Below are 9,642 nucleotides of genomic sequence, written 5' to 3' on the forward strand. Positions count from 1 at the left end.
ATTGTGTAAAAAAAAATGAGGTAAAACTAAATGTGAGAACATATTATAAAAATGAAACAAAAGTAACACCATATAAATTCCAAAACCATAAAAACAACAAAAAAAAATCCAATAGAAAAACCTTAGTGGCATAATGTTATGTACTTAAAACCCAATTTCAACCTCAGGAAAAATGGTCAAACATCATTGACATGTTCAACCATGTTCAACAAGAATAATTTTAGGGGCGAATGTTCACCCTTTAGCGAAATTAAGGGGTTTTAAATTTTTAGTGGGCGAATATTTTGTATCATAGTACATTTTTACAAATCACCTCAAATAGCCCACCTTATTTTAAAGGAGAGGGTAAAAAAGGTAAATTTAGCCCTTGAAATTAGGACTTACAAACTTCCATTCACCCATTTCCAAGAATAAGTTTTATTTAAGTAAATCCATTCGCCCATCTTCAAGAATAGGTTTTATTTAAGTGAATCCTATGGGCCAAATACCATATTTATAAAAGAGGTATGGTAAATTAATAAAAATATAAATAAATGAGAGGTATGGTAAATAAATAAAACATTTTTTTATATTTACTCCATAAGTAACCTTATATACATGTAAGAGTGTAAACAAATAAAAATATAAGTAAAGTGGAGGTATGGTAAATAAATAAAACATCTTTTTATACTTACTCAAAAGGTATGGTAAATAAATAAAAATATAAATAAACTAGACGTATGGTAAATAAATAAAACCTCTTTTTATATTTAGCAAAAAATAGGTTATATTTAGGTGAAACCTATGGCCAAAATACTATGGGACAAATACCATGGACTAGATTGTTATTAATACCATGCAAAAAACCATTATTAACCATAATATTAGAATTAATAAAAATAAAAATGGCACATGGTGTTGACCCATGGTATTCACCAAAATGGCACATGGTATTGACCCATGGTATTCACCTGGAATGTAGCCTATTTAAATGGGGGAATTAAACTAGCATGTAGCCTATGCTAAGATTCACTAGGACTTTACAAAGTTTTATTATTTAGTGAAAGACTTGCCAAGATCTTACAAGATTTTATAATTGATTAAAATATTCGCCATGCCTTGTGAGAGATTCGCCAAAAAATTATATATACATATTATATTATTGATAAAATTGCCTTCCATTTTTCCTATATACCATGGAGATTCGCCCATTTATTATATTTATAAATTTAGGGGAGGTTCTTAAAATTTTCCCTGATGTTCAAGATGATTAGCTACCATGTTAATCATGGTCAACCATAGTCTACCAAGGTGAATATGGCCAACTATAGTCAACGATGGCTATCCATTATTTATAATTTTTAGCCATGTGTAACATCAAGTGGCTTGTTTTGCAAAGCTTGATCTTAAACATGTGAAGGACACATTCCCAAAATAGATTTTCGCAAAGATGAAGGACACTATAAATTCATGGTCACGCATTAAGGATGATTAATGGTCCTACTACTTTTCAAATCCTATGAACAAAATTTGTAGCTCTATCACAGAAAAATTGTGTTGGTTTTCTTTGATGATATACTTATCTATAGCAAGTCATGGGAAAATAAAATTAAAAATGTGGATAAAGTTCTATAAATGATCATAAACTGGGTTTATCTTTAATGGTTAGAAAAAATGATTCTTATTCTCTATAGTGAGCTTAAATTCCCATGAGTGATAAAATGAGCTTTGTTGTAATGGATTTAGGCGTTATTGTTGAGTATGAGTAGCATTTCAAAGATCAAAAGATGTATATTCCTCTTATGGAAGATACATATATTTCTCATAAAAAAGAAAGTTCTTAGAGTTATTTAGAGTAATAACTTTTATGTAAAAATAACCAAATATATTTTTGGGACGCAAGAAGTAAAGAACGTGGGTCATTTCAATTGAAGGAGTTAAGATAGACCCTCATAATATCCATGCTATTACAGATTTCTTATTTCAAATAACATCAAAAGCCTTACACGTTTTTTTGGGATTTATAAGATATTATCATGAATTTGTTCAGAATTATTCACGCATGTAAGTCCACTCACACCTCTCTTCAAGGAAAATTCATTTGTAGGGAATAATAAGACTATTTTGGTATTCTCTCTTAAAGGATCTCATGTCTTCTACATTAATATTGGAAAATCTAATTTTGGAAAAAAAATAGTAGATTCTAATGCATCATAACAAGGAATTGGAATAATCTTGGCACAAGTAGGGAGAACATTAGATTTTGAAACAATGCAATTTAAAGAAAAAGATTTTATGAAATCTATACATGAAAAAGAAATAGAAGAAATCCTACATGCAAAAATAATATGGTGTAAATATTTCATTGCAAGGCACCTTAAGGTCAATATATATCATGGTAGTCTAAATTACTTCTTGGAGAAAATATTTTCATGAGAAGAGTAACAAAAATGGATAGCAAAAATGCATGTGTTTGATTTTGAAATAATCTTCAAAATAGGGAAGAAAAATATAATAATAATTTCTCTTTCTAGAAAAGAAGAAACCTTAAATTTATATTTTCCTACATCTTCTATTCTTGTGTGGTTGGAAGAAGCTCACCATGGATGGAAAGAATTCAGTAGTACTAAAAAAAAATCCAATGTATAAAGAAAGGGATGAACTCAATGGAACATTGAGAGTGGAAATAAGAAATACTTTGGTACAAGGGTAAAATATTTTTATACCCACAATTAAAGATTAAGCAACAAATATTAAAGTAGGTCCATCACTTTATGATGGTAGAACATGTAGGGTTCCTGAGAACATATCATATAACTAAAATTATTTCTTTTGTAGCTATAAATTTCCATGGATATTCAAATGGACAATTCATTGCAACATGTGTGATATAATAAACATAAATCTATACTATGAAGGTAAAATTCCTTTATATTCTAGATCTATCAATTACAAAATTTTCTCTTATGCATGAAATAGATACAATGAGGAAAATATAGAACAACAAACAAAATCACATACCATCCACAATGAACACAATTATTTTCCCTTGGAAACTCTTAGAGGGTAAGATCTAGGTGGAAGGTGAGGTTACTTTTCTCTCTTTTCTCCCTACAATGGAAAGGTGCAAGTACAAAGGAGAAGGATGTCTCTCGTTAAGCTACTACAAAACAATAACTTCCTCCATCCCAATTGCTCCACTCTATTATGTAACAAGATACAATACAATATATTGGAATGCTTTCTCCTAATGGCTCTATTTTAACCTAATTTGATAGCTAACTAGGGATCAGTTTTGACACCTTCAACTCCAAAATATAGTTACAACTTTTACCATTATATGGACCTCTTAATAGACCACACATTGTTATCCTCTTTTGCATGAGTATTGGGGTTGACATGGCACCCTCTCGAATCATGTTGGATAAATTGGAAGCTCAACATCCAAGAGGCATAACTTTTACATACCAACTCTTGTTGATGTCTTTCATGCATTTATTGAAAATATATTTAAGTGTAAATAAGCACGAGGATGTCTAGAACAAGGCAAGGTTTTTTGCTTAATTCCTCAAGATTCTTTCAAGAAGTTTCAAACCCCAATTCTCAAATCTAGGACTTGCAAGTAAAAATGAATCTACAAGTTAATTCCTGTAATTTTTCCACTCTAAAAGCATTAAGATGGATGAAATATATTTTAATTATCCAATTTACATTGATGTTTTAGGTAAAGGAATGAAGAAATATATTTAAACTTAATTAAAGAGAATGTTAGGTTTTCCAAATAAATAAAGGAGAGATAATAATATCTCCATAGTTACTTCAAACATTACACATACCTCATGAATGATGGGAAGAGATATCATTGGACATCATTATAGTGTTACAAAAGTAAGAAGGTGAAGATACCATTTTTTGTGGCCATTGATAGACTCCTAAATATGCACATTATTATGGAATTCAAAGTACATATAAAATAAGCTGAGTGGAAAAATCATTCATAAAGGAAATTTATAGAATTCATAGTTTTCTTAAAGTAAAAATGAGTATCAAAGATCCAAAATTCATAATATGTTTTTGAAAATAATTATTGAAAATAAGTGGAACAACATTAGTTATATGAGTTTAGCATATCATCCACAAACAAATGGTTAAACATAAATAATTAAAAAATGTCTAGCGAGTTATCTATAATGTTATTCTTCAAAGAAGAAATCTTAAGGGATGAAGTGGCTTTATGTGACAAAATGGTGGTATCGTAATAGTTATCACACATAGACTAAAATGTCATCATTTTAGGCCGTTTATGGATATCCAATGTCCAATACTCATATATTTTACAAGATAAGTTCAAATTAAAGGAAATAGAGTCACATATGGAGAAGAACAAAGTCACTTTTACAATTCTTAAGGAAAACCTTCAAATAATTCAAAAAGGGGGGTTATGTTAAGGCACTAAAGCCCCTATGTTAATATTGAGATAAGAGTTTATTACTAGCTTATTAGTTCTAGTTAGGTCGACCACCTGGTAGGATATATCATGTCATTTTAACTCATATTTAAAATAAAGGAGGTTTATCCCTCAGTGGATTTTTATTCATTGAACTTTGATCATTTCCAACGTGTTGGTTCATAATGTATTACATTATCTAATGGAATTGGGAACTCATTCCAGACTCAAATTTCATCAATACCTAAGGTTATATATTCATCCTCAACAAGTCTACTTAATTAAACTATTCGAAAGGGAGAAGGAGAGAGAGAATATGTACAACTACATGATGCAAGACCTTGGAGAGCTCTTCTTGTATCCAACTTGCATTCAGAGTTAGCCTCGCTTATGGGTATGATCCAATGAAGAGTGTCGAGGAGTTGAAGCATCAAGAAAAGTTGCAGCGGTGCTAAAGTTATAACTCTTTTAGTTTGTCATTTTAATATACATCTCATTATTTCCCCATTCAATTATCATGTTTAGTACATTATGTATTCTAATTTGTATTTCCTTGAGCAATCGAGGTTAGATCTAAAATATATCTAACTTTCTTATTGCTAGGAAAGGTAGGATCAAAGTGCCTTATATTCATTGTGTGAGGGACACAATTATTATGAGATGAATGACAATCTTTAGGGTCTGCAGCACCATCTTCAACAACCATATTGGTCAAGATCATATGCACAACCTTCACATAAAGGTATAAGCTAGTTTTCTCACTTTACATTTCCTTAATGCAAAAGGGTTTGGGGTAGTAGATCGAGAAATAGACAATGAACAATCTATCTATTGTTATATTACATACTTTAGGCATCCATGGGATATTCATTTAGAAATAAAGGAGTTTTCCATATAACACATATGCCAATATATATGTATAGACTAACATTCATAAATAAATTATAGTAAATGGGTGTACAAATTAAATTATAAAAACAGAGTACTCCAATATTAATTTTTTTAATAAATAAAATGTTTATTTGTAAGAAGGATTCTCTAGTATAAATTTATTTTAAATTAAAAAATTATCCTAAATCAAAATATAAATATAAATATTAGAAGACACTGTGAAAAAATATTTGTATTCATGTGAATAAATATAAATATTAGAAGACAATGTATAACATGATACAAAAATCAACCATAATATAAATTTGGAAAAATATAATGACAAGTATAGAAAAAACAAATTAAGAAAACAACGCTTTACGTTAAATATAAAAAATATTTATATCCAGTAAAAGTGATAATATTAATTAAACCAAAAATAAGATATCAGAGTGTAATTTAATGTTTTAATGTTAGAGTGTTCTCCTAGAGTTCACGTCTTAAAGCCTTACAGTCTTGTAAGCAATGCCTAAGTTGTTTATGTTCAAGAAGCCGCGAACCCTAATGTTCTATTAGAAGTTATTAAAATTCTAGTGAAAGTTGCCTTCAGTATTGTTTTTCTGCATACAAGATGTGACAAGGTATTAATTTGCATGCATATTTTCTTTCTTAAAGCGGTTAAAACCCTCTTTATCTTTCTGTGTTGATTTTGTTTATTATGCTTTAATAGCTCTTTGTTGTTAGCTCTTTATGTTTGTTTGGACAACCAAATTCATGCCGCCAGTTTATATTTAAAATAAAGCTCGACAACCAAAGTCGTGCTGACAGTTTGAGCTCGCGGGATTTTGATAATTCTCACAGTAATATACCACTCAAATCCTGTAATACGTAGCTAAAATGATGACGTAGCTACGTACCTATGTAATTATGATGTAACCGTGGTTTAAATTTGGATTTTGGTTAATTTATTTTGTTGAAAGGATGTTTAACCTAGAATTCGCTTCCTTCTCTTGAGTTAGATGGATTTACGATTAATTCTGCACTGAACCTGCTTATGTGGCCCTGATACCATATAAGTACTGGATTACCCGGTACATGGCACTTTAATTTATGATATTAATTACAATATTGCAGATTCAGATGATTGTTTTCAATGATCATATGGGCTGCCAGGATTATCGCTGAAGTGCTCTCTAAAATTGACGCTAGGTTAACTGTTTATGAAAGGAATATTCGAGAATTAACAATTTTGAATTAGGTTAAATATTTGTTAAACTTATTGGATTAGATAAATGAGTCTAACTAGACGAAATATCGCATATTTATATTTTTACAAATTTTCCTCTTATAAAAAATATATATCACAATTTGTCCCAAAAAAATGATGTTTGCTAGTTGCTATTTTTTATTTTTATTTATTTTTTTATTTTTGCTAAATGTGTTTATGACGTGATGATCGACAGATTTGCCCGAATATGTTGTGGATGCGAGGCAGGAGAAGGTAACTGTCTGAAGTGGTCATCAAGAAGACACAAAGAATTACAATGATGGTGAACGAAGCTTATTTCAGAGATTATTCCACAGCTCCGGCCAAAACATTCTTAAAAAATGTCTCTTTGCCTATAGTCTAATTAAATTAGGCTGACAAATTTCCAGACGAATGATAAACTAGATGTCCAACAACATTTATTTCACCATTAATGTAATTTTATTCTCCCATTATATTGCAAGCCAACAAATACATTTGTTACAATGTATTTCCCATATAAATATCCAATTCATAGCCAATAATAAAAAAATATAAATATAAGTTAATATTTATTATTATTATTATTATTTTAAAATAGAAAAATAATATATGTTAATATTTATTATTATTATTTTTAAAATAAAAAGATAATTTAAAAATTATATTTTATTAAATTGTAAAATTTTTCATCTATTGACTAAACTAATAGGTGGTCAGCGTAATACTGTTTTACCTAATTTAACACATAAATTAAATATCGAGATATCATATTTAGGCCGATGGGCCTTCCTATACATCAACACAGTTGTTAACACTTTCATTCTCGTTGAGACATATGGTTTCCTACTTGACATGTGGCTATAGTCCTGCTTGACATCTGTGCATAGATTCTGCATCACCTTTCTACTCCCCCACTTGACATCTGTGCACACCAGTTTTATGCCGGAGTCTTTTACGTTGGAGTTCCAGGATCTCCCCCGACATTTGGTTCTCATGCATTATTTTTTTGGCCCTCGGGGTCTCTCCAAAACGATGGATCCGTTTACAGTGGCTACCTTTTTGGCAGTACTCTGTGAGGAAGTGCCACACCCAATGATTTCTTCGGTGCACGAATACCATCTACCTTCAGAAAACAACTCAAAGCACCTAACTGCCAGAGGATGGGCTACTGGACTGCTTTGGCATTTGTTGTTGTGGCCACATTTTCCACGGCATATAAGCAACACGAGGGTGGGGTTGTTGAGCATACATTGCAAGATCCACTGGCTTTCCAACAATCATTCCAAAAGGTGCAACCTGTGTCTCTGGATGCTGCTGAGGAACATAATAATATGGTATAGCTTCGGCTGGGGTTCCAACAGGTACGGATCCTCCACGAATACCCCCAGAATGATGTTCGGTTTATTTGTCTATGTTTTCCGCATGAATTATTGTTTAAACGTTTTCCAGATGCGCTAATCATTTTCTCTGTGTGTATATGCATTATAGGTAGAAGGATTACTGTTCCAAGGTTCCTGGGTACGCTTGGTGGTGAAGTGCTCTTTCTATAGCAGTCTCTATGGCTTCCCGGTAAGAGAATTGTTCCAGTTTGGTGTCACCGCTGGAGGGATTACAACATTAGTTAAATGGGTCTTGACGTCCTGTGCTTGTTATTGTTTTCTCGGCTCTGTTCTTTTCGGAAATCCATCGTTGTTTGGTAGGGTTTAGTGGAGTTCCTAAGTTGATGCTTGGATTTTCCTTCTGGGGTTACTTCTGTAAATTTTGATGATTAAGGGTGTTGATTCTTCCACGAACTCTGTATTTTTTGCTACTGGGTCCATCTAAACTCTGGCGGTTGCTTGAAATGAATGGAATCCCTCTCGTTTACTCACTGTGCTAATTTCTCTGCTTATAAATAGATATATTGTTTCATGCTAGTAAGATAATTGCTCATGTATCGCTTTACTGTTGTTATCTTAGTTATTCTGGGGTTTGGCGTTACTATCCGCTTGCATATTAACATTAAGTAAACTGTGCAATTTGTTTTCCTTTATGATTTATTTGCAACAACGTTAGTTTCTTTCTAGCTGATTTGCGGCCTCGACCATCACGATATTTGGCTGCCTCAGTTTGCTTGGAAATGTTAAATACTGGCTTTCAATTTTACTCCATTTTCTACAGAAGTCTTTGCATTTAGTTTTCGAGGATTCCCTGTTACAGGGTTAGGGTTTTCATGGTCCTTCGGTTGCCTAACCTTGTTGATTTCATCCTCTGCCGCCATTTGTTTTGAAGGAGGTTATATCTAGAGGGTTTCATCCCTCGGAATACTCTTGAACGACGGTGTAGGTTACTTGCCTACAAACCCTAGAATTGGTTGAATTCGATCTGTTTTCTGAATTTTCTAAAACTCAACATCTCCCACTACGCACTCGCGGCAATTCTAGATTTTTAATTCGTTGCAAGCAATCTTGAATTTTCTTGTTCTCAGAGGTTTACTAACAGTCTTCGAATGGTTATGCAAGGGAATTTACTTTGTTAAATATAAAGTTCTATCCTATGCAATATTCTATTTTCTCTATATTATGCTCATTTGTATTCCTGCATTTAACAGGTAGCAACAATTTTCTTCTTACAAGTTTAACAGTTATTCTCCCGTTCTTTTGGCTAAAAAACAAGAAATAGATCTAGGTGTCATTTTCTTTCGAAGTTTACTATAAAAAAAAAAAAAACTGTAATACTGCTCTTCAAAATTAACTAACTTTCCACAGATTTTAAGGGTTGGCTGAACTGAGTTCTTACCAATAATATATTTAAATTCACAGTGAAAAAGTCTTATCACGACAGTGGCATTTCCTAAAATTCCTATGATTAATCATACTTTGTAAAAAAAGCATATGCATCAGGGTTCCTCTGTAAACATATACATATTAACCACTCTCTTAGGAACCCCTTGCTTCCAGTACTCTACTATCTCTGTTCAAAATATCAACACAGTCTTAGGATGGTACCTCATACCTGAGTTGCTTTTTAGTAAGTAACTTCACAGGGAGAGGTCAGCTCTGATTTTGTAGCTAGTCATCCACCTGACCATGAGATTGTCTTTTGAGACCAAATCTCC

The sequence above is a fragment of the Pinus tabuliformis genome, chromosome 7, assembly GCF_031772625.1.
Source record: "Pinus tabuliformis cultivar Carrire ecotype Pingquan chromosome 7, CPIR1, whole genome shotgun sequence".
Taxonomy (NCBI): domain Eukaryota; kingdom Viridiplantae; phylum Streptophyta; class Pinopsida; order Pinales; family Pinaceae; genus Pinus; species Pinus tabuliformis.